This window comes from Rhinolophus hipposideros (assembly GCF_964194185.1).
Source record: "Rhinolophus hipposideros genome assembly, chromosome: 20".
Taxonomy (NCBI): Eukaryota; Metazoa; Chordata; class Mammalia; order Chiroptera; family Rhinolophidae; genus Rhinolophus; species Rhinolophus hipposideros.
In genome coordinates, this window is record NC_138066.1 from 6383445 (window position 1) to 6407642 (window position 24198).

The following is a 24198-nucleotide window of genomic DNA, read 5'->3' on the forward strand; positions in this document are numbered from 1 at the left end:
TCAGGCTCTAAATGCAGACTCCTCCAGTGTTCCTAAGTCAGAATGAGACCCGCTCTGCCCTCAGTGCCCTCAGAGCTCCAGCAGTCGTTCTGCACATGGCGTGAGCCTGGCACTTCCCTTTCTGCCTGAAATAGTGATGAAAGAACTTGATGATCTTGTTTGGCAGCATGTTTTGAGAACGGTTTAGTTGGAAGGAGGCATCTGTTTTATGCCAAGTAACACATTCTCTTGGCTTAGAGGGAGTCATTAGCACAATAGTGCTGCGAGGGGAGGGTTGCGAGGACCGTGCACATCGCCCAGTTAACTATCTGCTGTGGATTAAGGAACTGCAAGGGAGCTGGGGAACAGCAGGCAGCTTCTAAGTTGTGAAATAAGCAAGGTACCTGCATATGAGATAACCATCCCAACCTTTCTTTATACCACCCACTCAAGAAATAGAAAGCCTGGATTCGCAGCCAAAATTGTGATGAAGTCAACCTGGTACTAAAACTTCATTCAGAGGGCAAATGCATCAACATTCTCATTATATACAAATGTACATATTCTCATTGTATATGTACATATATACATTTTCTTTCTATATGTTCTCTCTACATATATGTGTTCTCTCTATATAGATTAATATATACATATGCAAGCAAATGAGAATATGCATATACACACAGTCACTCATTATATAATGAGAATGTATACACATTTTCCCCCTGAATGAGATTTTAATAATAAACAATAATACGTTTACCACGTATGAGCAATATATTTATAATTTGCATAATAAATATTTAATATTTATTATTTATTCTCATCATATAAACATTGTATCTAGATACATACACACATACAAATATATTTTTTCCTCTTTTTTTAAAATTAAATTTATTGGGGTGACAATTGTTAGTAAATTTACATAGATTTCAGGTGTACAATTCTGTATTACATCATCTATAAATCCCATTGTGTGTTCACCACCCAGAGTCAGTTCTCCTTCCATCACCATGTATTTGACAAATATTCCTATTATTAGTTGAGACACCTATCTGTGCTCCCGTCTCTCACATTTCACAGATGCACTCCCTCCGAATATAGCTTTCTGTTTCTAGAAAAAGGTATATTGGCAGGAATAGAAGGACAAGAAAAGAAGAGAAAAGCAATATGTTAAAATCCCTTGTATGTCAGCACCGAACACACCTGTGTCTTAACAAAGATCATTGACACGAAGGGATGGGACACAGGACAGAGAAGCTAAAATGGAGAGAGGTGTGGCAGCTTGGGAAGGGTTCTTATGAAAGACTGCCAGATTCTTCAACATACTCAGAGAGAAGAGAAATGGTGGTGGAAAGTGCAGAAGGAGAAAGGACCTGGAGGAGACTGAAGGAGGGAGAGTGAGGAAAAGGGCAGAGAAAGAAGAGGTGACTTCAGGCTGATGAAAAAGAAAAGATGGACAGGCTGAACATTCCATAGCTCAGTACATTTTAACCTCAACTTTGATCTCAGCAGAAGGATTTTAAGATAAAAGTTAGACTGCCTTTTCCTCAGAGAATATCTGTGAGAAAAATCTGCTCTGTACATTAACTAACTATTCTGACTGCTTCGATATATTTGAACTATCCAAAAGAGAAAAGTGTTAAGCATTTTTGAGAAGCCCAGAGACCATGGTGCTACATAAAAGGAAGCTATAAAGCCTGATGAAAATGTGATATTTTGCCACCTGCAAAACTATAAAATTCTGTTTCTTTAGAACTCACTTTCCACATAAATGAAATGTTTATTGCTTGGCTTAATGAGCTGAAGATAAATGGGATTAAACATGGAGACAACCATAGTCCTACGCTTAATGGCACCACATTTTAGAGCCATGTGGGTCCTTAAAGAGAGAAATTAGAGCAGGGGCAAGCCAGCTGCTTGAAATATATACATTGCTCTTGCATCCTAAAAAAAGAAATAGAATCCCAGATGCCTTCCAAAACCCTTTCCTATTTCGAGTGAAAAGACCCCATGGTACACAGGGAGGACGACACCAATCTGCAATTCCTCCTGTATGAAGCATGACACAACTGTCACCATCCACGGCATCCACCTTCACCTTGATGCCTACCATCTCAAAAGAGTAATCTAAAAAAGAAAACCCAAACCATCCATCTCTAGACTCCATGCCCTGCTTGTGCTACTGACCCATGTCTGTTCAAGTTCATTGCTGAGTTTGAGATACAAAATCTGTCTCCACTTTCTCACCTTCTATTTTTTCTTGAATCCTCTTCTAACTTGTAACTGTGAGTCCACCCTGCCCTCCTACAGTCAATTTTTAATGGCAGCCAGCACTGTTTTTTAAACATGTATCTAATAATGTCACTCTCCTGCTCAAAATTCTTAAGTGGTTTCCCACTACACTCAGAATAAAATCCAGACTCCCCATCACGGCTTTCTGGGCCCCATGTGATCTACCTCCTTACCCCAACCTCATCTCTGAATTCTCTCCAAGTCATTCCCAGGAGACCTTTCTGCTCTTCCTTGAACATTCCAACTGTGTTCTTACTTTAGTCTTATACTGAATCCTTTTTTCTAAGATTGATCCATGACTTCTTCCCTAATCTATGCCAATCTCTATTCTCAGGTCATCTCAAAGAGGATTCCTTTACTGCTCCATCTAAAATGGCCATGCCCCTCGATGTTCTCACAACTTCTTTCTCTGTCTTTTTCTGCTTTTCTTTATAGCAGCTGTCACTACCTGACATCTTATTACTGAACTACATCAGATGTAAAACATCATCAAATCTAAAGCACCGTTAATTTACATACCTCTAATAAGGAAAAATTGTAAAACCCACTGGCAATGAATGATGGCGTCATGTTTCAAAGGGAGTCATGAAAAATATAAGAATCCATTGCACAAGACTTGCATTGCTGGGGAAATTTTCATTTGTGTTGGAGGATTTGGCAATTTCTCCTGCATTCAGTAGCATTGTTTGACTTTACACTAGGCATCATCTACTTATGGACATGTTTTTTCTTTAGGCTCTGTAAAGTGAGTTATTGTTTGCAAGATGGAATTGCATCCAGTTCTCCAACAACGAATATTTGCTTCTCTAATGCCAAATGTATGCTCCATCACTATGCCACTAGATTCACACAATAATTTTGTTTCAAAGCCAAATTGAAATGTAATATTTTGAAGATGTTTTAAAAGATAATTAAATTCAATACGTGTAGCACCAGCAAACATGCTGACTGATAAGTCAGTTGAACTGATGCAATACAATAGTGTGGGCCAAATTTGCACTCATGTAGGCAGTGAGAGCTACAGCAGGCAGTAGTTACACTAGGCAGTGAGTAGTTACACAGGCAGTGAGAGCTCTCAGGCAGCAGTTACACCATTTTGTCTGTTGTAAAATACATCCCAATTTCAGAGATGTTTAAATGTAAAAATATCTTAGGATGAATAAATACAGTAAACACTTACTGTTTGTTGTCTCTTTTCTCTACTAGCATATAAGGATGGCAAGAACTTATTTTCCCCTTTTACTTTATCTCTGCATCCCAAGCATTTTAACAAGAGGCTGGTACATAGTAGGTGCTCAATAAAAGCTTTTCAAATGAATAACTCAGAGAATAAGCACTGGAAATGAAGGAAATCTCAATACATGGCAGAAACTTTGAGGAATTGCTATTAGAAGCTTGGTGAGTACGAGACTATATTGAAACAAAAGCCAATCTGACACATAAACTCCTGCTGCATTTATGAAAGACAAGGGGAGAGACCACGGCAGAAATACTGAAAGCGTCATGACTTGGAGGGCGTGTGCTGAAGGCCAAGTGTAACTAGGGGACAGCCAAGGGACACATCTGGGATATATCGCCAGTTACCCGGCACTGAAGGTGACCCTGATTGGAAAGCTCATAATGCTACTTATCTCTCCTTACTCTTAACCCTGGTTGACATGCCAGAAAAAGAGAGACTATGCTTACCTAGCAAAGGTTGGATCTCTGTCCCAGGAAACTTGTGACCACCTCAGCAAATGCAAGAAAGTGATTCTCTGGAAGAGAGGTAAAACTTCCTGAGAAGCTTTCCACGGCTTTGGCAACCTTCATTCTCCTCCAGGTTGCTAGGTCTCTGAATTAGTGAAGTCAAAACTATCACAAACCTGAATCCTAAACTGTCCTAAACCTATAACTTTCCTTTGTTGTTCCATCTGGACCAGAACTATTTAACCAGAAGTCACATCAGCCTCTGAAAGAATTTGTTTCAAAGTCCCATATGGGATAAGCATGTGTTCCTTCCCAGCTTCCATGCTTTATCAGGTTGACAAGAAAACAACCAGATATATGAAAAGGATACCACAGGCCAAATTAAGAGAACAATCTGGGTAATCAGAACAAATGTCTTCCTATGAAACACTGTTGCTACCAGACACTGGACACAACTTTCAAAGATGTCTAGGCATGTTTCAACTAAAATTTAAGAGTTCACTGAGGCTTCTGGTTTCAAAGGATATCTAAGTAACATCCTCCCATGCAGCATCTCTGAGCTTTTCACTAAAATTGCAACAAGACTCAAACACACAAAAAAACTTCACAGTAATGTTGACAAAGAAAACAAATAGAGAATTTAATGCCAAGATACGGGAGGAATTGGATTTATTACAAGACAGATGGCGCTGGGTTGAGAAAAACTTGTGCAGGCCTCATTTTAGAGTGTAACTTAACTTTGCTTTATGAATCTGAGTGTAACTCAAAAGGATATGAGAGAATTGGAAATCCCACAAAATGTGGTCCTGACTCAGAGATGGAAGAACTCAACCCACTAAATAAGAGAAGATCTAGATTTTCTCAGGGCCAGAACTTACATACTTTTTGGACCCTCATTAGGTAAAAGATTACAAAATTAGATACAAATGAGATTTTGGTAGAGAGAGAAAACAAATCACAGGAAATTTAAAAAACTGAGAAATACAATAAACATCACCCAAATCCAATTGTTGCATAGTACTTTTAATAATCAACTGCCTAATATTATTCCATAGTACTTTCTCTACATTTCTTGTCTGTGCTCTCTTTAATCACCTGTTCAAATAATGACAAGTGAAACGTTCTTTTAGCTCCCCAGGAACATTTGGTAATACCATGTAAATAGCGAGCATTATTGTAAATTTGGGAAATCTATGTGACGTCTGTCCTTCACATTGTAAGATATAGAGGAACTTTCCACAGACTAGCTCTGGTTCCATACATTTAAATCTTCAGGTTCTAGGTAACGTAGTCATATTGTGCTGTGAGGTGCTCTCTGGCCCTGAACCCAGCTGTCTCAAGCAAGAGTGAGTAGTCACAGTGGCCATAGCAGTTTCCTTAGACACCACTCCTACACCAAGACAGCTAGCAGTAACTTAACTCATAGAACGGACTGAAGAACACGTCAACACATGCTATTAAATTCAAACTAAATAACTCCCCCTCCCCAAATCTCCAAATTCCAGTGGCAATGCCATGGCCACCCTACATGCAATGATACATGATAAGTTGGAATGGAAAGTGATGGTGAGTCGTAACTGATCGTCATCTAAATATCACACTCGTGCAAATTTTACAAAAACATGAGAATGTGAACAGTCTTCTAATGCCTTCTCCAGGACCATGGAACGAGCTGGTGCGATTGAGGGCCTCGAAGCTTAAGCTTCATAAGTGAAATTTGTCGTTGCAGCTAGAGAACTGTACAGCCAATTCTGGAGCCCTGGGACAATGTACTGTTGAGGCAGGAAAATGATTGCTCTTTTTGCCACCAATATTCTATCTCCCCAACTCAAAAGAGAACAAGGACACATGGCTTCCATGTAAAAAGGTCAACAACCAGAAGGAGATAATAGACTGAAGTGAAAATATAAAAACAAGAGATGAAAAGTGATATGCATGAGCTAAAGAGGGGCTGTATACAAAGGAAGGAAAAAAAAAACCAAGAAGATAAAATTAAAATCTATTACCTCAGCTGGTATCACCCTAGTTTTATCTGAGGCCCTATGCAGGTAATGTGGAAGAACAGATGGATCTAATGATCAGGATCTAAGGTGGTTTAATTATGAGCATGTTGTCTGAAGGTGTCAAGGAAGCATGTATCACTTTTATAGCTCCAAAGATCACCAGGAGGAAACTTCTGTATGCCCCATTGCAATGATTTTCTCAGTACTTCACATCTTCCAATATTCTGTGCTCTTTATCTGAATTTTAAATATCCAGATAACCTGGAGTAGGTGTGTTGCCTACAGTCCCTTGCTGATACCCCTTCGTGCCCTCCCCCATCCCCAGCTACATTTCCATACTGTAGCAACAACCTCTGCTTTCTTTCTCCCCCAAATAAGAACACACCATCTCATTTTTCTACGGTACACCACTCATGTAAACTGTTGTATGGATTTATTTTACTGACTGCTTGAGGCTATTTGAAGGTAATTAGAGCACAGAGCAGGGAAGAACCTAATGCTGAATATCCGATGTTGTATTCGAGGGCTATGGTAGTCCTCTGCCCTAGGACGTTTCTTACTGGGGCAATTCAAGTTCAAGGCTAAGAGCATAGACATCTGGGACTTATTGTTCTTCTAGAGTAAGTCGAGGAATGGAAACACAGGGGGCTTTCTCTGCCACCCAGAGACATCTTGGACAAGTTACTTTACCTGTCTGTGCTTTTGCTTACTTATCTGAGGAGGAAGATATGGTTCTTGCCCCATCCAAATAACAGAATGGGATGTGTAGAGGATTAAATGGCTGAGTATATATAAAGTGCTAAGATGTGTGCCTGGCACCTACACATTAGCTCTTATTACTTGCTGTTTCTCTTCTCTGCTTACCCCAGTGTGCTGAGAGCTTCTTTATTGTTAATAATCTTACAAAATCAAAGGTAGCCTAAATGTTTTTTAAGGTAGGATTTGTTAATGCTAATAAGTCATATTCATACATTTGAATATAATACAATTGTCAGAAATAATGATCAAGGTATATTTACATTAAAAACCAGAGTGTCCAGTGTTAAAAACAGATCACTGAGCAGTATATATAATATGATTGTATTTTACATAAATATATACATATATTATTTTGTGGGGGAAAAAATCTGTTCAAATAGATATCAAAAAATAACAGTGGTTTTCTCTAGGATTGTGGTGTGGGATTTCCAGTAACATATTTATGAAAGTGTGTATGTACATAATATATGTATATATTTAGGTATGTGTGCACATATACAAAGATCAAATAACATCAGTGAATAAAAGGAAAATAACAGTCAGGAAAAAATTATTTTTACTATATAGTAGAGGCAATGGGTTAATATCTTTAATAAATAGCTTTTATGAATCAATATGAAAACTCAACTTCCTCAAAACAAAAAGACATAAGCAGGCAATTTATAAAATAAGGAACACAAATAGCTTATGATATAGAAACAGTTCAGCTTCAACTGTCTCAAAGAAATGCAAATTAAAGAATCTTTTTCAGCTTTCAGCACAGCAATTTAAAAAATTGATAATATCTAGTTTTTGTTAAGAGGAGGAAAAGCAGATATAATCAAATTTTGCTTGTGAGATGTAAATTAATGTAATCTTTCTGGAGAACAATATAGTAACATATTTTAAAAACTAACATTCATACATTTTTGATGCAGTAATTTTAATTCCAGGAATTTTTACTAAGAAAATAATCAGAGATATACAAATGTGCTTGTCACAGAAACAAAATGTAGGTGATTGTTAGGTAAATTGTGGGATATCTATAAAATGGAATATGTTTTCTATAACACTTAAAGGTATGGAAAGATGCTCACAAGATAATGCTAAGTGATAAAAGCAGATGAGGTAACAATGTGATTCTATATTCTTCAAAATAATTTGTGCAATGTAAAACAGAATTAGAGGTATATTAAGTCTCTGTGCATGGTCAAAAAAGGTAATTTTTATTTCATTTTGCATACATTTTGATATTTAAAAAAAAATTTTTTGCATGGCTATTCCTAATATGGTGTATTAGTATTTTATTGCTGCTGTAACAAATTTCCACAAATTTAGCAACTTAACATAAATTCATCATCTTATAGTTCTCTAGAATGGAAGTCCTACATGCGTCTTACTTGGCTAAAATCAAAATGCTGGGAAGGGTGCAGTTCCTTTCTAGAGGCTCCAGGGAAGAATTTGTTTTCTTATCTTTTCCACCATCAAGAGGACACCTACATTGATTGGCTTGTGTCCCCCTCCTCCATCTTCAAAGCCATCAACAATAGGTTGAGTCCTTCTCACATTGCATCACTCCAATCTCTGATTTCTGCCTCACTCTTCCACTTAGGGACATTTGTGATTGCACTGGGCCCACCTACTGTGTTTCCCCGAAAATAAGACTTAGCCAGACAATCAGCTTTAATGCATCATTTGGAGCAAAAATTAATATAAGACCCACTATTATATTATATTATTATAATAATATATTATATTACATATTATAATATAATTGATTTATAATATAATATAATATGTTGTATAAGACCAGGTCTTATAGTAAAATAAGTCCGGGTCTTATATTAATTTTTTGCTCCAAAAGACACGTTAATGCTGATTGTTCAGCTAGGTCTTATTTCCAGAGAAATATAGCTAGATAATCCAGGACAATCTCCCTGTTTTAAGGTCAACCGATGAGCAACCTTAATTCCATCTGCAACTATAATTCATCTGGGTCATGTAATTTAACATACTCACAGATTTGGGGCATTAAGACCTGGACATCTTTGGGGGGACATCATTATTCTGACTACTCAAATGCTATCAAGCAATAAACATTATTTCTATATAAACAGAACTTCCATGAAGATGTATTTTAAGTGTTCATGAAAAGAGTTTAACAAGTCAACAATGACATCTTGTACTGAAAAAAATCAAGTATCCAGTGGAATTTACCACCAGGATATATCTGCTCTTCCATTAATCCAGAGAAGCCTCATGGAACCTTTTATGAATAGCTCTTGGGATAGACCCTGTCTCAAGGAAATGATTGACAACACACTGAGAAGGAGTCACTACTTCATTCTTAAAAGGTTTTATTCCTTTAAACTTTGCTGGAGAGTGTGTCTCTGTTCATTTCTTAGACCAAGTTGCTAACTGATTCATAATTTTATTTCATGAAACATTGATTTTTAATATAAAAATTACAATTGACTTTATATCATGCACTGATTTATCTATTACACACTTTTCTATTTAACCAAGACCATAAACATTAAACCTCTCAGGCAACTAAAAGCACCTATCAAAAAAGCCAAGCCTGTAAGAAATGTCCCAAGCTTCAGGGTGACGCTTAGAAATTAAATGCTACTAAGAACTGGTAAATATCACAAGGTTTTCACACAAGGTATATTATCACTTGTTTTAAATAGGTGCCTCATTAAGGTGGAGGATCGGACTCTAGTTATTTAAAGTCCTTCCAAGTCTCAGGCGGCTCCCGTGGCCTTTATTGTTCCAAGGCAGAGGGCAGGCTTGATTTAGGAGCCAAGGATCTGACTTGGTTTTTCTTCCATTCACTGCCTGGTACGTACGGGTCAAGATCCCCAGGCAAGAGAGCAGGCCTCCTGGGCAGTGGACACTGGGAGATGGCCTTGGAGAAGAAATCCCACCTCCCACATTCACACCTCACCTTCCTGACTTGGAAAACACCTACAGTTAATGAGCAAATCTGGCATCTGTCAGCTTTTTGTAAGCAAGCATTTCACAAGGTTTACAGAAAAGTAAAGTAAACAGAGTTCTGAGTAACAAAAACGTGGCGTTTATGCATTCTTTGATTCACTTTAAAGGATGGTATAAACTGACTTTTTAACCAAGCATTAGGCAAGATCTGGGTCCAAGCCATTCTATAATAAACAGTGACATGGCTATATTAAAATATTTACTTAGTGTGCTAAAGTGACTTATAGGAAGAGTAGCTACTACATAGAAGTCCTAAGTATTAAGGCGTCAGGTGCCACGGGCGGCATAAATATTCCATGTGCACTTGTTTATAGGAAAACCCCATCTGGATTCGGCTAAAACAGCAGGCAGCTTGGTGACCCCAGTTTTGCTATTGGAAAATATAACACAAGAGTTCACTCATCTAGAATAACTACAGTGCTAAGTGCCAAATGACAGATGGGAGGGGATTGGCTTTTCTCAATAAAATCCAGGCACTCCATTGTGAAGGGTTTCATTGTAAGGCCTCCGCGGCACTGATACACTCTCAGAGTAGATATGCAGCTAGATGAGGCAAGGTGCTGGGTCGGGCTGATCACAGCCTGCCTACTCAGGACCGCTTGACCTGCACGCATCCAGGCAAGCTGGACAGGATTCGGAAGACTTGGCCTGGGGCAGTCCTTGAACATCAATGTCATCAATCTTCAACCTCTCCTCTACACACCGCCACCACCACCACCACCATGCACACACACACACACACACACACACACACACACACACACACAACTCAGTTATGTTGGGTAACCAACAGGCAGACAGGCTGGGGACTAAGCCTGGTGTGATCAAAAGAGCACAGTATTTTGAGACAGAAAATCTGGATTTGAAGCACTGTTCCTCCATTTACATGAGTCTAACATTTTAGGGTTAGAATGGGGAGGAGAGAAGGCAATGCATATTGACAGGCATTATACTGGATGGTTTTCCTGTGTTATCTCTGATAGTCTCGTGTCAATACTATGGTGCAGGTAGTACTTCTCCATTTTATAGATTCATATAAATTGTTTCAGGAAATGAAAGGTCTTTCTGGGCTGGACCGGGCCTTGGTTATCCCTTAAGATGAACACATTAACCTTCTCTGAAGGTTGAGCCAAGTGTAGTGGGAGCAATAAAACAATAAGAGTGCAGCTGTTCTCTAGAACTAGTAATTTAATTGGGGTGGAAATGTCTTTGCATAACAGCATGCCTACCCAACAGTACAGAGCTCAAAAAGATAGAATCTCAATTTAAACTACATGGTTAACCGAAAACTAAAAAAATCTATGTGATTGGATAAAGCAGCTTCCTCCTCCTCTCCTTCCACTCAACTGCAAATCTCCCCCACTCAAATTCAAATCTATTGAATTTCAATAGATTTCTTTTCACTCAACCACTCACTCAACAAAGAGGTACTGAGTAACTACCATGCATAGAGCCCTTTTTAGACTATGACACAGTGATAAGCAAAATGCCTGCTTCCATGGAACTGACCTCCTAGAGGGGAGACAAATAAATGTGTGATCACATAAATATTTTACATAATTTCAGGTAGTGATAAGAAAAGAGAAATTAAGCAGGATATAGGAATAAGCAACAATTAGAATGCTATTTTATGTAGGGGTGTTAGGTAAACCAAAGCTATTAGCTTAAAAGGCATGGGAATCAGGTAAAAACAATTAATTTAACTTACCATCTTGGGTAGCATAGCTCAAAGTTTAAACTACAGTAGTACTTCGGTTTTTGAACATCTCCGTTGACGAACATTTCGATTTACGAACGCCATAAACCCGGAAGTAAATGTTTCAGTTTTGGAACACGCCTCCGGAACTCCAACATGTCACAAGGCTTCCACTGAGTGCAAGATCTTGAGGCCTAGCTGTCGGCTGTTTTCCAATGTTTCAGAACTCAAATGGTCTTCCGGAGCAACTTATGTTTGAGAACCAAGGTATCACCGTATTCAACTTCACCAAGACATGAAGGAAACAACACTAAGCTGAGAATTACTTGAAATTCTGGTATAATCTCTGACATTAACTTATTACGTAGCCCTGAGAAAATTATGTCATTTCATAGGTGGGGAAACTGAGACCAAGATGTGCTAAGGCCGCAAAATTGGTGTGAGCCTCTAAGGTTTCCTTCTGCTCTGTATTTTTAGAATTGTGCTGCCCAATACAGACGCCACTAGCCATGTGTACTTACATTTAAATTGATTTCACATAAAAAAATTCAAATTCAGTTCTGTGGTTGCATTAGCCGTATTTTAAGTGCTCAGTAGCTGGAGGCTGGTGGCTGCCATATTGGACAGTGCAGACTCTAGAACAGTTCCTCCACTCTAGGAAGTGGAGCATTCTATTCTAGAGTTCTATAGATTCTGTTAGCTCTTGAGAAGAAAAACAAAAGACAAAAAACTATTTGCTTATACGTTTTCTTTTTTTCTCTTTCTGTTTCTACCTTATTTTGGGTGGTTCCAGCCCTTGAACTTTATGCCCACTCAAGTTTTCTTTCAGGCAAGGAAACAACAACATGCTTAGAAAATAATACCATCTATAAAACCTTTTTGGAAAAAAACTTGAAGACACAGCTTAACTGTTTGAGTGACAAAGAAAATTAAAGAGCCCAAAGATGGTAAAATCAGAGTATAAAAGATTGAATGATGTGCACCAATAGCCACTATATAAAAATTCATCTAAATATAAATAAATGTGACTGCAAATTAAATAGAACCTCCTCTACAAAACTCAAAATATATAAAATGTAAAGACGGTTTAACATATAGTCTGAATTTAAAAAAAAAAAATGAAGTTGCGTGATAATACTCAAGATTGACCTTGAGAGTGAGGTGGCCCTACTAACAGAGCCATGGTGAGAGTGCAAACAGGTGTAACTCCTCAATAAGTATTAATAACCTTGAAATTGTTCAATTCCTCCCCCCTTGTTATTCCACTTACAGGAAACAATCTTAAGAACATGATAAATGGTACCGGCAAAGAATGATTTGTCTATTAGGATTTTCATTGCAGTATAATAAGCAGAACTCCAAGAAAAATTTAAAATATATTCAATAAGAGAGGAATAATTAAATTATAGTATATCCTTAAAATATAATTTCAAGCAACCACTAAAAATTATGATTGTGAAAAAAAATAATAACATGAAAAAATGTTTACAATATAACATTAAGGCCAAAAAGCAAAAAAGTGACATTAGCTAACACTTATTCAATATTTAGTAAGTGCCAGTCACTTATCTAAAGATTTGAGCTATGTTGTATCATTTATCTCTCCAAATACAGATAAGCAGTCAGTACCAATATTATCCCTGATACACTATTGAGGAAACAGAGCCTTATAGCTAATTTGCCCTGTGCCCCATAAATCGCTAAGTGACAGAGCCAGATCATGAATGCAGGCCCATCCGAGAAGTCTGTGCTCCTGACTGCCCCCGCCCCAGGAGACTCATTCTCAGAGCAGCACACTCCCAGCCATGTAAAAACAAAAAGAAGAAAAAAAGTACACATTTAGAAAAAATCCTGACTGGAAATACACCAAAACCTCAACAGTGATTGTCTCCCTGAATGATGGGGTTAGAGATTACTTTCATTTTCTTCTTCAAATCAGTCTTTATTTTTAAATCATTTTGGCAGTGAATATGATTCAATAATAAAAAAAAAATTAATGAAAAAGAGAGGCTATCTCCATGCACAGATTTGTACACTAAAGGGGAAAAAAATAATAATTCAAGAGGCGAAGCTAAAAATGGAATTCCAAAGTGTTGCCTGGAAATTAGTGGGAGTTCAAAGGAGTTGAATAAAAGATGGAAAATTGGAGATGTGCCACTGCTAAATCTTTAAGCTCTTCCAAAAGGTTTCTGTTTGTGGTTGTTGGTTTCTATCTCTCAGCCCTCAGTTTAACTGATGAGCATTTACATAACACTGAGAAGTTAGAAGCCACTCAGAGGCTCCAAACTTATGAGTCTGCCCAGTTGTTGTTATTTTGTTTAATGGATTTGCTTATTGGCCTAACAAATGAATTTACTATCAGCAGGCCCTTTCCCCCACCTCTCAATTTTATTATTTTTTAAATCAGGCAACACTTTGTTGAACCAACCTGACCCTGAAGAATGCTTACTGGCACACTGTCCAAGAAGTGTAGCAGAAGTTTGTATGATTATCTTTATGAGTGAATACAGTTTAGTCTAGTCCCTTTTTTGTTAAATAATATGGTCATACATAGTCTCCCAAGAAATAGGAGAGCCAGTCTTAACTTTGATTGGGTGTTCCTCAACCATCATGGTCCCTAGAGGTCACAGAAAATAACTTCACACACTGCAGAAAAACCACCCAAAAGTCGTGTACACGTTTGTCCTACTCATTATCATACTTCAGTTTGCCAGGAGTTTCTCTACAACATCTGGAGGCTGGTTCCAATGCTGTCATCCTTGTTTAGCATTCAGTTCTGGGGAGGCAAATTCTAACCCCTAGATTCGGAATCGAAACAATGTCCTGGAAAGCAGTATATTAATTATTTAAACTTTGAGGAATTAATTTCTCTGGGCCTCTCCTAATGATTTAAATTTCCATTTTAGTACCCTCACTTTTTAGGCCCAATTAAACAACTCATATGGAAGGAAGAATGGGATAATGCAAACAGCTCAGGAATTAGAATCACTCAGACTTGGATTTGAATCTTACATGATAGTTTACTAGATAAGACTTGTAACAAGTGTTTAACTGTGTTGAGTCTCATTTTCCTAAGAACTGAAGGGTTTAGTATTAAGATACAAGAATATGTGGTGTGTGGGTGTGGGTGTTTGTGTGTGTGTGTGTGTGTGTGTGTATGTGTGTATGTATAAATGGCATCTCCTATTATGATGCCTGGCACATAATATGTGCTTGATGAATATGTTCTCTCTTCCTATCCTCATTACTCTCAGAAACACACCTGCCCAACAGTGAGCTCCTTGGAACCTGCAACACAGTAAAGGTAGTTTCAGGCCATGGTTCTTCATTTTCACTTACTCAAGCTTGACAGAGCCTCTTTGGGATGAAAAACATCCCATTTCTAAAGATAGAAAAAAACAGAACTTCCACGAACCTTTTCTCTTGGAACCAGTTTATTTCCATGCTATATCATGCCCTAAGGCATTAGATTGTGAACCACCCAAGGAAGTCAGTATTATCTATATACACTGAGATGACCCAAATTGTCAGGACCACCATTCGGAGACAGCCCCAGATGACCCCAGTCCTATTCCTTTTCCTTTGTGCTACTTATCTTGTGTCAGGAGTGAGCGATGCTGCAGTGTTAGTCTTTGTCTACTAACATGGGCCCAAGCTTAATTTACTTGTGAACTGAGTCTCCCTCCCTCACTTGACAGTATGCAACGAGCTTTGAAGTTATCATATCTTCCTGACACTTTGTAGCAGACTGGATAGGTTGGGGTGTGGCGGTAACAAACATCTAGAAATTCTCAGTGACCTAAAATAGCAAGTTGATTTCTTGCCCATGCTATATATCCATTGTAGATGTTTCAAGATCTTTCTTACTCTGAGACCCAAACTCAAGCAGCATCCACTCTATGGCATATTGCCAGTATCTATGACAGAAAGAAAAGAGAAATGCATGTTGGTCTTTGAAACGCATACTGGACAACAGCATATCATACTTCAGTGACTAAAATAAAGCATATACCCATGCTAAAATTTGAGAGGGTAGAAACATGCACCACCACCATGTGTCTTAAAGAATAAATAAAACACTTTCATACTACAGCTATCACACATCTGTCAGACATACTAAGTAATACTGGCCTCATTAAAAAAATAAATACATGTCCACAAAAGAAAAAATTGGTAAGCTGAATTTAATTCAAATTCAAATTTTCTGCTATACAAAGGACACTTTCAAGATAATGAGAGACAAGCCACAGACTGAAAGAAAATATTTGCAAAAGACAAACCTAAAAAAGAACTGTTACCTGAAATATACAAAGAACTCTTAAAACTCAAAAATAAAAAAGCAAACAACTTAATTAAACAACAAGCCAAAGACCTTAAAAGATACTCACAAAGAAGGTATACAGATAGCAAATAAACATGTGAAAAGATGCTAAACATCATATGTCATTAGGGAACAGCAAATTAAAACAACAACGAGATATGTAGCGCACATGCCATTAGAATGGTCAAAATTCAAACACAACAAAATGCTAACGAGGCAGTCTTGTCCATTGCTAGTGGGGATGCAATCTAGAACAGCTGCTTGGAAGACAGTTGTGCAGGTTCTCATAAAACTATACATACGGTTACCATGCGATCCTGCGATTGCACTCCTTGTTATTTACCCAAATAAGCTGAAAACTTGGTATTTACCCAAATGTTGATGCAAAAACCTACACACGGATGATTATAGCAGCTTTATGCATAATTTCCAAATCTTGGAAGCAACCAAGGTGTCCTTCAGTAAATGAAGGCATAAATAAACTGTGGTATATCAAGATAAGGGAATAATATTCATCACTAAAAGAAATGAGCTATTATATCATGAAAACACATGGAGAAACCTTAAATGCATATTACTAAATGAAAAAGCTAGTATGAAAAGGCTCATATTGTATGGCTCCAGCTATATGACATTCTGATAAAGGCAAAATTATGGAAATGAAATGATCATTGGTTGCCAGGGGTTAGGGATGGGGTGAAAAGAATGAATAGGTGGAGCATAAAGGATGTTTAAGGCAGAGAAACTACTCTGTATGATACTATAACAGTTGAAAAATATTATTATACATTTTTCCAAATCCATAGACTATACAACACAAAAAGGGAACCGTGAAGTAAACTATGCACTTTGAGTGATAATAACGTGACCGTGTAAGTTCCAATATACCAACATTTGGGGGACGTTGATAATGGGGGAGGTTTGGGGAGGGAGCAGGGGATCCATGAAAAATCCTGTATCTTTTGACTTAATTTTCCTGTGAACCTAAAACTGCTCTAAAAATCAATTTTGTTTTTAAAAATGAACACATGTCTTAGAGGTTAAGTGGCTTGGGTAAGGTCATGCAAAAGAGGGTTTTGCACATAGTAGATAATAAATATTTGTTGAACAATGGAGTGAAGGTACGTGTGAATTAATGAAAAAGTAAAATGATGAAAGCCAGGTGGCAAATAAAGGTGACCTGATTCTTGATAAAGGGTTCTTTCTGTTTACATCACACCACTACCCAGTTCTTCTGCCACCTCTGCTTCCATCCAGGCTACTAGCAATTATCTTTCACCCCCTGAAAGGTTTCTGGCTTTTACTTCTCTGTGTTTCTAAAATAACTTGGATACCTGAGTTCTAGAATGGCAAGTAGTAAGCAATCACCATTACAGTACCACACAAGCAGGTGCACAGACACACAAAAACTAACAAGTTCTCATTAGAGCAGTGACTACACAGGGTAGTTAAAGGAAAAAATAATTCACATCATTTTAACTAAGAACCTGTGACCAAGGAAGCCGTTGCAATAATGATGCCCACAGATTGTTATTATTTTGAATTTTGCTCCACTTAGTCAGTGACACCAAGCTTCCAGAGGTGTTACCGTCCTGAAGAGATTACTGTGGCACCTGGGGTTCAACTGGGCAACACAGAAGATTAGAGAAATAAAAAGTGAGTGAGAGAGAGAGAGAGAGAGAGAGAGAGAGAGAGAGAGAGAGAGATTAACTGAAAATCTCCCTAGTACCAGGCAGAACAAAAAATAATGAAGAATTTTTCATCTATGAGAATCAAAACCTGCACATGAGCCAGATACATCTGTTGAATGTTGAAAGTGACAAAATGCAGCTCAGAGAGAGAATGCACTGAATCATTAAAAAAATTCCTAAGGGACTTAACAAGTACATCGAGACACTGCTCAAGTATGTGTCCTGGTGGCTCATGGAAACGTCCTGGGGAGGTGATTCAAATGGGTTGGGAAATGCAGCCTCTGCGTTTGGGTGATTCACTGATTGAAGAGACAGTTAGGGACTCAAGGTAAGTGTCATTGGGACTTTCTTGGGATCCTATGGAATCCTATGTGTTGTGCCTACAAGAAGACACCAAGGCATTTGGGTGACGGTGCGTGACGGAAATGGATGGAAGAAAAAAGGGTAGATTAGTTTTTGCACTCAAAATTGTAAAAGTACAAAGCAGTACACAGTGAAAAATCTCACCCAGTTCCTGCCTCAACCACCCAATTCCCCTTCCCAGAATCAATGATCAATTCCTAGCATATTCTGCTATACATACTTATTTTGGAAATGCACATAAATAAATATTTTAATTTTCCTCCTTTTAATTCAGATACTAACCTACTGTTCAAACTAGTCTGCACCTTCAAATAGAGCTTGAAAGCAAATCTTTTAAAATTAAACACATAAAAAAACCAACGAAATAACTCCATTTCAAATTGTTATTATGTAAGTACAGAGAAAGTGAAACAGAAGGCATTTCAGTACCTTTTGAACCCAGTATATTCTGACTCTGCACACTTAGGGGGATATGTTTTAGAGACGAAAAGAACTGTAAAAAAAAAAATCTGAATTTACTTAGTTTATTTGTGTTTGGTAGTGGTGCAGGGGTAGTTATTCTGAAACTATTTTGAGTGTACTGTAGAATAAAGAAAAATAAACAAATTGATGTAGCTGAGAATCATGGGTTCTCATGTGAGAGAGGGAGATAAAACTATGAGAAGAATGAGAATGAATCTTGTGCTGTTGGATTAAAATGATATGGTGGACTGTTTGTGCCCCCCAAATCATATGTTGAGGCCTTAGCCCCCATGTGACAGCCTCTCTCCTTGGTTTGCAGACAGCCACCTTCTTGCTGCATCTTTATGTGAGCTTCTCTCTGTGCAGATATGCCCTTGGTATCTCTTTACGTGTTCACATTTTTTCTTCTTGTAAAGATACAGGTCAGATTGGATTAGAGTCTACCCATAGGACTTGATTTATCTTTCATTACCTTTTTAAAGACCCTGTCTATAAACACACTCACATTCTGAGGTGCTTGGGTTAGGGCTTCAGCATATGAATTTTGGGGGACCACAATTCAGCCCATAACAGATATGTTCTTAAATACAAAAAGAACTACAAGGGAGAAGTGGCAGCCACTACCTGAACCAAGGGAGCAAACTCAGCATCATTAAGAGCATTATGTTAAGTGAAATAAGTCAGACAGAGAAAGACAAGTACCATATGATCTCACTTATATGCGGAATCTAAAGGAAAGAATATATGTATGAACTAATCAGAAACAGTTTTGGGGACACAAAAAACCGAGAGTTGTTAGATGGGCGAGGGGGAGAGGTTTGGGGATGGGGGGAAGGGTGAAGGGATTGGGGGGCGGCTGGTGACCACAGGATGGCCTCAGGGTTTTTTGAGAATTACTTTGGGGAACTTATTCAATAGTGTTTGGGGATTTTGTTGGGTGTCCGATGGACATGTGTCCTGTTTGGGAGACCACATCAGGGATGCTGTGGATGCCTGGTCATGGCATTGTACACCAGAGGCTGGACATTAATGAATGCCAACTACAATTTTATGTGTATAATGTGATGGCTCGGTGTGAGGTCGGGGTGGTGGTGGATAGGGGGAGGGTGGTTCACGGTGTGAGGGATGTAAAAATAAAATAAAATAAAATAAAACTATTTAAAAAAATAAAGATATTGTCCATTAAAAAAAAAGAGCCTCTTCTTGACAAAAATGTTTCATCTGAATCTCATTGAGAGGAAACAATCAGATAAATCCAGATTACAACAATTTCTACAAGACAACTGACTAGCATTCTTCAAAAAATATCATTGTCATGAAAAACAAAAGGCAAGTAGACCTAACAGGTAAATAGAAGCAAAAGAGACATGCAAACCAAATTGTAAACACTGGATCCCCCAAAAAGGCCATAAAGAATATTTTTATGATTACCAAGACAATGTGAATAGGATATTAGATGAGACTATTGTTTCAATGCTAAATTTCTCAGGTGTTTGGTGGTGTGGCTTTGTATTCAGGAATGAATATCTTGATGTCTACAATTTATTTTCAAGTGATTCCACACAAAATGCCTGTAATTAACAATTGCTGAGTCTAAATAAAAATTATACATATATTTTCATATTCCTATAACTTTTCTATTTGAAAATGTTCAATATGTAAAGTTAGAGAAGATAGATAGTATCTATATCTTTTAGGGATAACTCCCTATCATACATAAGAAGTATGCTGATTCTCTTTCACATCTGCCTATTTTTTTTCATTGTGTATCCATTATTTGACCTGTTCTCTATTACTTAATATTTCAGTTATCTTTAATATTTTTAATAAAAGCAATGGTGAAAAAACAATCCTGTACATATATCTTTTTGGACATATGCAAGTATAACCTTAGGATAAATCCCTGGAAAAGGAATTGCTAGATTAAAGTTCTTTCTCGATGATTGTAAGTGGGTACTGAATTTCTAGGCAAAACAACACTTTTTTTTTTCCAGTTTGCTGGGGTTCTAAATCAGTGTGAAACAAGCCAGTTTAAAAAGCAATCCTCCTTAGTTCACAGTCAATAACGTATTTCTTTACCTTAATGTTTTAATGCAAGGCTTGAATTATTCAATTTTAAATGCAAAACATCTAACACAGTGTGTTGTACAAAACGGATATGGACATTCATCAAATATGTTTGAATGAATGAGTGAATGAATAAATGGAAGCCTCTAGCCACCAGAAGCATTAACTGTGGAATTATAAAATAAACACATCCTCCCTCCCCACATTCCAGAGGCTGTGAGAAACTTAATGGCATCTCACTATAACACACTTACAAATTAGATGTCAAGGCACATCTCCCATGGATCTCGTCCAAGTCACCAAAATGACTTCCTTAGAATGGACTCCCAAGACAGAATTATAGTGTAGCTGCTGGGAATCTAAAGTTTATAAAACACTAAATTCTCTAACTCCTTGCCTATACCCTGCTGTGGCTGTTTTTCTCTCTGCTGGTCTCTGATTTCTCTTATCACTTTGCTTCAAATCAGGGCTATTTGGAAGGATGGCAAATTTACATCTGACTATAGTCTAAGCCCATTGAAAATAAAAGATTAAGGCACTTTGAGCCAAATCTTTGTCCCTCGAAGGTTCTATTTAATTGTCTGTAAAATAAATGGGTTAAAGCACGAAGATTTCTGTAGCACTTTAGTGAAAGTATGTTATTGATAATTCCATGAGTGGTAATAACAACCAGATATGAAAAGTAAACAAAACTTGCATTAAATATCAACCAACACAGTGTAATAGGATTATTGCGTACGTCAGAGGAGGACAGTTTTCATGAGTCAGATTCCCAAATGAGCTTCTCCTTTGCCCAGTTTTAGTTATTCTGGTTCTTCTAGGGAAGTAGGTGGCATTCACGTCTTCAGTATAAACTTGTTCCCAGCTCAGAGGTCCACTGCGTTGTTGCAAAATGCCACCAGTAGCATGTACAAACCATTTGTGTGTGTGTGTGTGTTTGTGTGTGTGTGTGTGTGTGTGTGAGAGAGAGAGAGAGAGAGAGAGAGAGAGAGAGAGAGAGAGAGCATATGTGTGTTTTTTTTTTTTTTTCAATTACAGTTGACATACAATATTATATTAGTTTCAGGTGTACAACATGGTGACTAGATATTTATATAACTTACAAAGTGATCACACCAATGAATCTAGTACTCATCTGACAACATACATAGTTATCACAATATTATTAACTATATTCCTTAAGCTATGCTTTACAACTCTATAACTACTTTGTAACTATAAATTCTACTTCTTAATCCCTTTCCCCTTTTCACCCACCCTTCCAACACCACTACCAGTGGGCAACATCAAGATGTTCTCTATCTATGCGTTTGTTTCTGTTTTGTTTATTCATTTATTTTATGATTTAGATTCCACATATAACTGAAATCATATGGTGTTTGTCTTTCTCTGTCTGACTTACTCCACTCATCAGACCCTCTAGACCAATCTATGTTGTTGCAGATGGCAAGATTTCATTCCTTTTTGTGATTGAGTGATATTGCATTGTATATATGTACCACCTCTTCTTTATCCATTCATCTATTGATGGACACTCATGTTGCCTCCATATCTTGGCCATTGTAAACAATGTTACAATGAACATATGGATGCATGTGTCCCTTCAAAGTAGTGTTTTGGGTTTCTTCAGATAAATATCCAGAAGTGAGAATACTGGGTCCTTCTTTGTCTCTCATTATAGCCTTTGTTTTAAAGTCCATTTTGTCTGGTATAAGTATTACTACTCTAGCTTTTTTGTTTCTTTGTTTCCATTTGCATGAAATGTCTTTTTCTATCTGTATAATTTCAGTGTGTGTCTTTTGATCAGAAGTGAGTCTCTTGCAGGCAGCACATATAAAGGTCTTATTTTCTTATTCATCCAGCCACCCTATCTTTTGATTGGAACATTAATCCATTTATATTTAAAGTAACTGTTGATAGGTATGTAATTATTGCCATTTTATAATTCATATTTTTTACCTTTGTTTTAATCTTTAAAAAATCCCTCTAACATTTCCTGTAATACTGGTTTGGTGATAATGAACTCCTTTAGCTTTTTCTTTTCTGGGAAGTTCCTTTATCTGTCCTTCCATTCTCCATGATAGCTTTGCAAGTTAGAGTAATCTTGGTTGTAGGTCATTGCATATCATTACTTTTTATTGGGATGGGAAAAATAAAATGGTCTTTGTTCACTGATGACATAGTTGTCTGTGTAGAAAATCCAGAAGAATTGACAAAAACTTTTGGAACTAGTAAGTAATTATAGTAAGGTTATAGTATCAAGGTTAATGTACAAGTCAATCATTTTCCCATATACGAGCAATCAATGCATGAAATTTAAAAATAAAAACACAATTAGCATCCCTAAAATGAAATACTTCATTATAAATCTAACGAAATATGTATGATATCTATATGAGAAAACCATAAAACTCTGATGAAGAAAATTAAAGAACTAAATAAATGGACAACTATCTCACATTCATGACTAGGAAGAATCAATATTGTTAGTATGTCAGTTCTACACACCTTGATCTGTAGATTCAACATGATCCCAATCAAAATTCAGCAAGTTATTTTATAAGTATTGATACTCATAAAATCACAAACTGATTCTGAAGTTTATTTAGAGATACAAAAGATCCAGAACAGCCAACACAATATGTAAAGAAAAGAACAATGTTGGAAGACTGAAAATACCTGACTTCAAGACTTACTAGACAGCTATAGTAATAAGGACAGGTGTGGTAGTGGTGAAAGTAGAGACAAATAAATGGAATAGAATAGAGAGCCCAGAAATAGACCAACATAAACATATTAAACTGATCTTTCATAACAGAGTCAAAGCAATGCAATGAAGAAAATATAGTCTTTTTGATAATAGTTCTGGAAAAAAACTATACACCTACATGAAGTAAAATAAAATAAAATAATATGAGCCTGGACACAAACCTTAAACTTTTTAGAAAAAAATAAATTCAAAGTGAACCAAACCTGAATGTAAAACTACAAACCTCCCAGAAGATAACACAGGACAAAATCTAGATGACCTTGGGTTTGGTGATGACTTTTCAGATACAACACCAAAGCCATAGTCCATAGAAGAAAGAATTGATTAGCTGGACTTTATTAAAATTTTAAAAATTCTACTCTGTGAGACAGTGTCAAGAGAATGAAAAGACAAACCACAGACTGGAAGAAAATATTTTCAAAAGGCATATCTGAAAAAAGGACTGTTACTTAAAATATATATTAAAAAAACTGTTAAAACTCAACAATGAGAAAACAAGCCACATGACTAAAAAATGGATCAAAGACTTTAATAGACACCTCACCAAATAACATATACAGATGGCAAAAAATCATACGAAAATATGCTCAAGAAATATATGGCAACAGTAATACTAGGGGACTGACATCAATGTATATCATAGCTCATCCAGACAGAAAATCAACAAGGAAACATTAGCCTTACATGACACGCTAGACTGGATACATTTAACAGATATATACAGAGCAGTCCACCCAACAGCAATGTAACACATTTTTCTCAAGTGCAGAAGGAACATTTTCCAGGATAGATCATATGTTAGGCCATAAAACAAACCTTAATAAATTTAGGAAGACTGAAATTGTATCAAGCATATTTTTCTATTGCACTGGTGTGAAACTACAAATCAATTACAAGAAGAAAACTGGAAAATTAAAAAATATGTGGAGATAAACCACATGCTATTGAATAACCAATGGGTCAACAAAGAAATCAAAATTGAAATAAAAAGTACCGTGAGCCAAAAAAAAAAAAAAAAGTAAATACAAGACATCTAAATTATGGGAAGCAGCAAAAGCAGTTCTAAAAGGAAATTTCATAGCAATCAATACCTACATGAAGAAAAATCTCAAACAACCTAACTT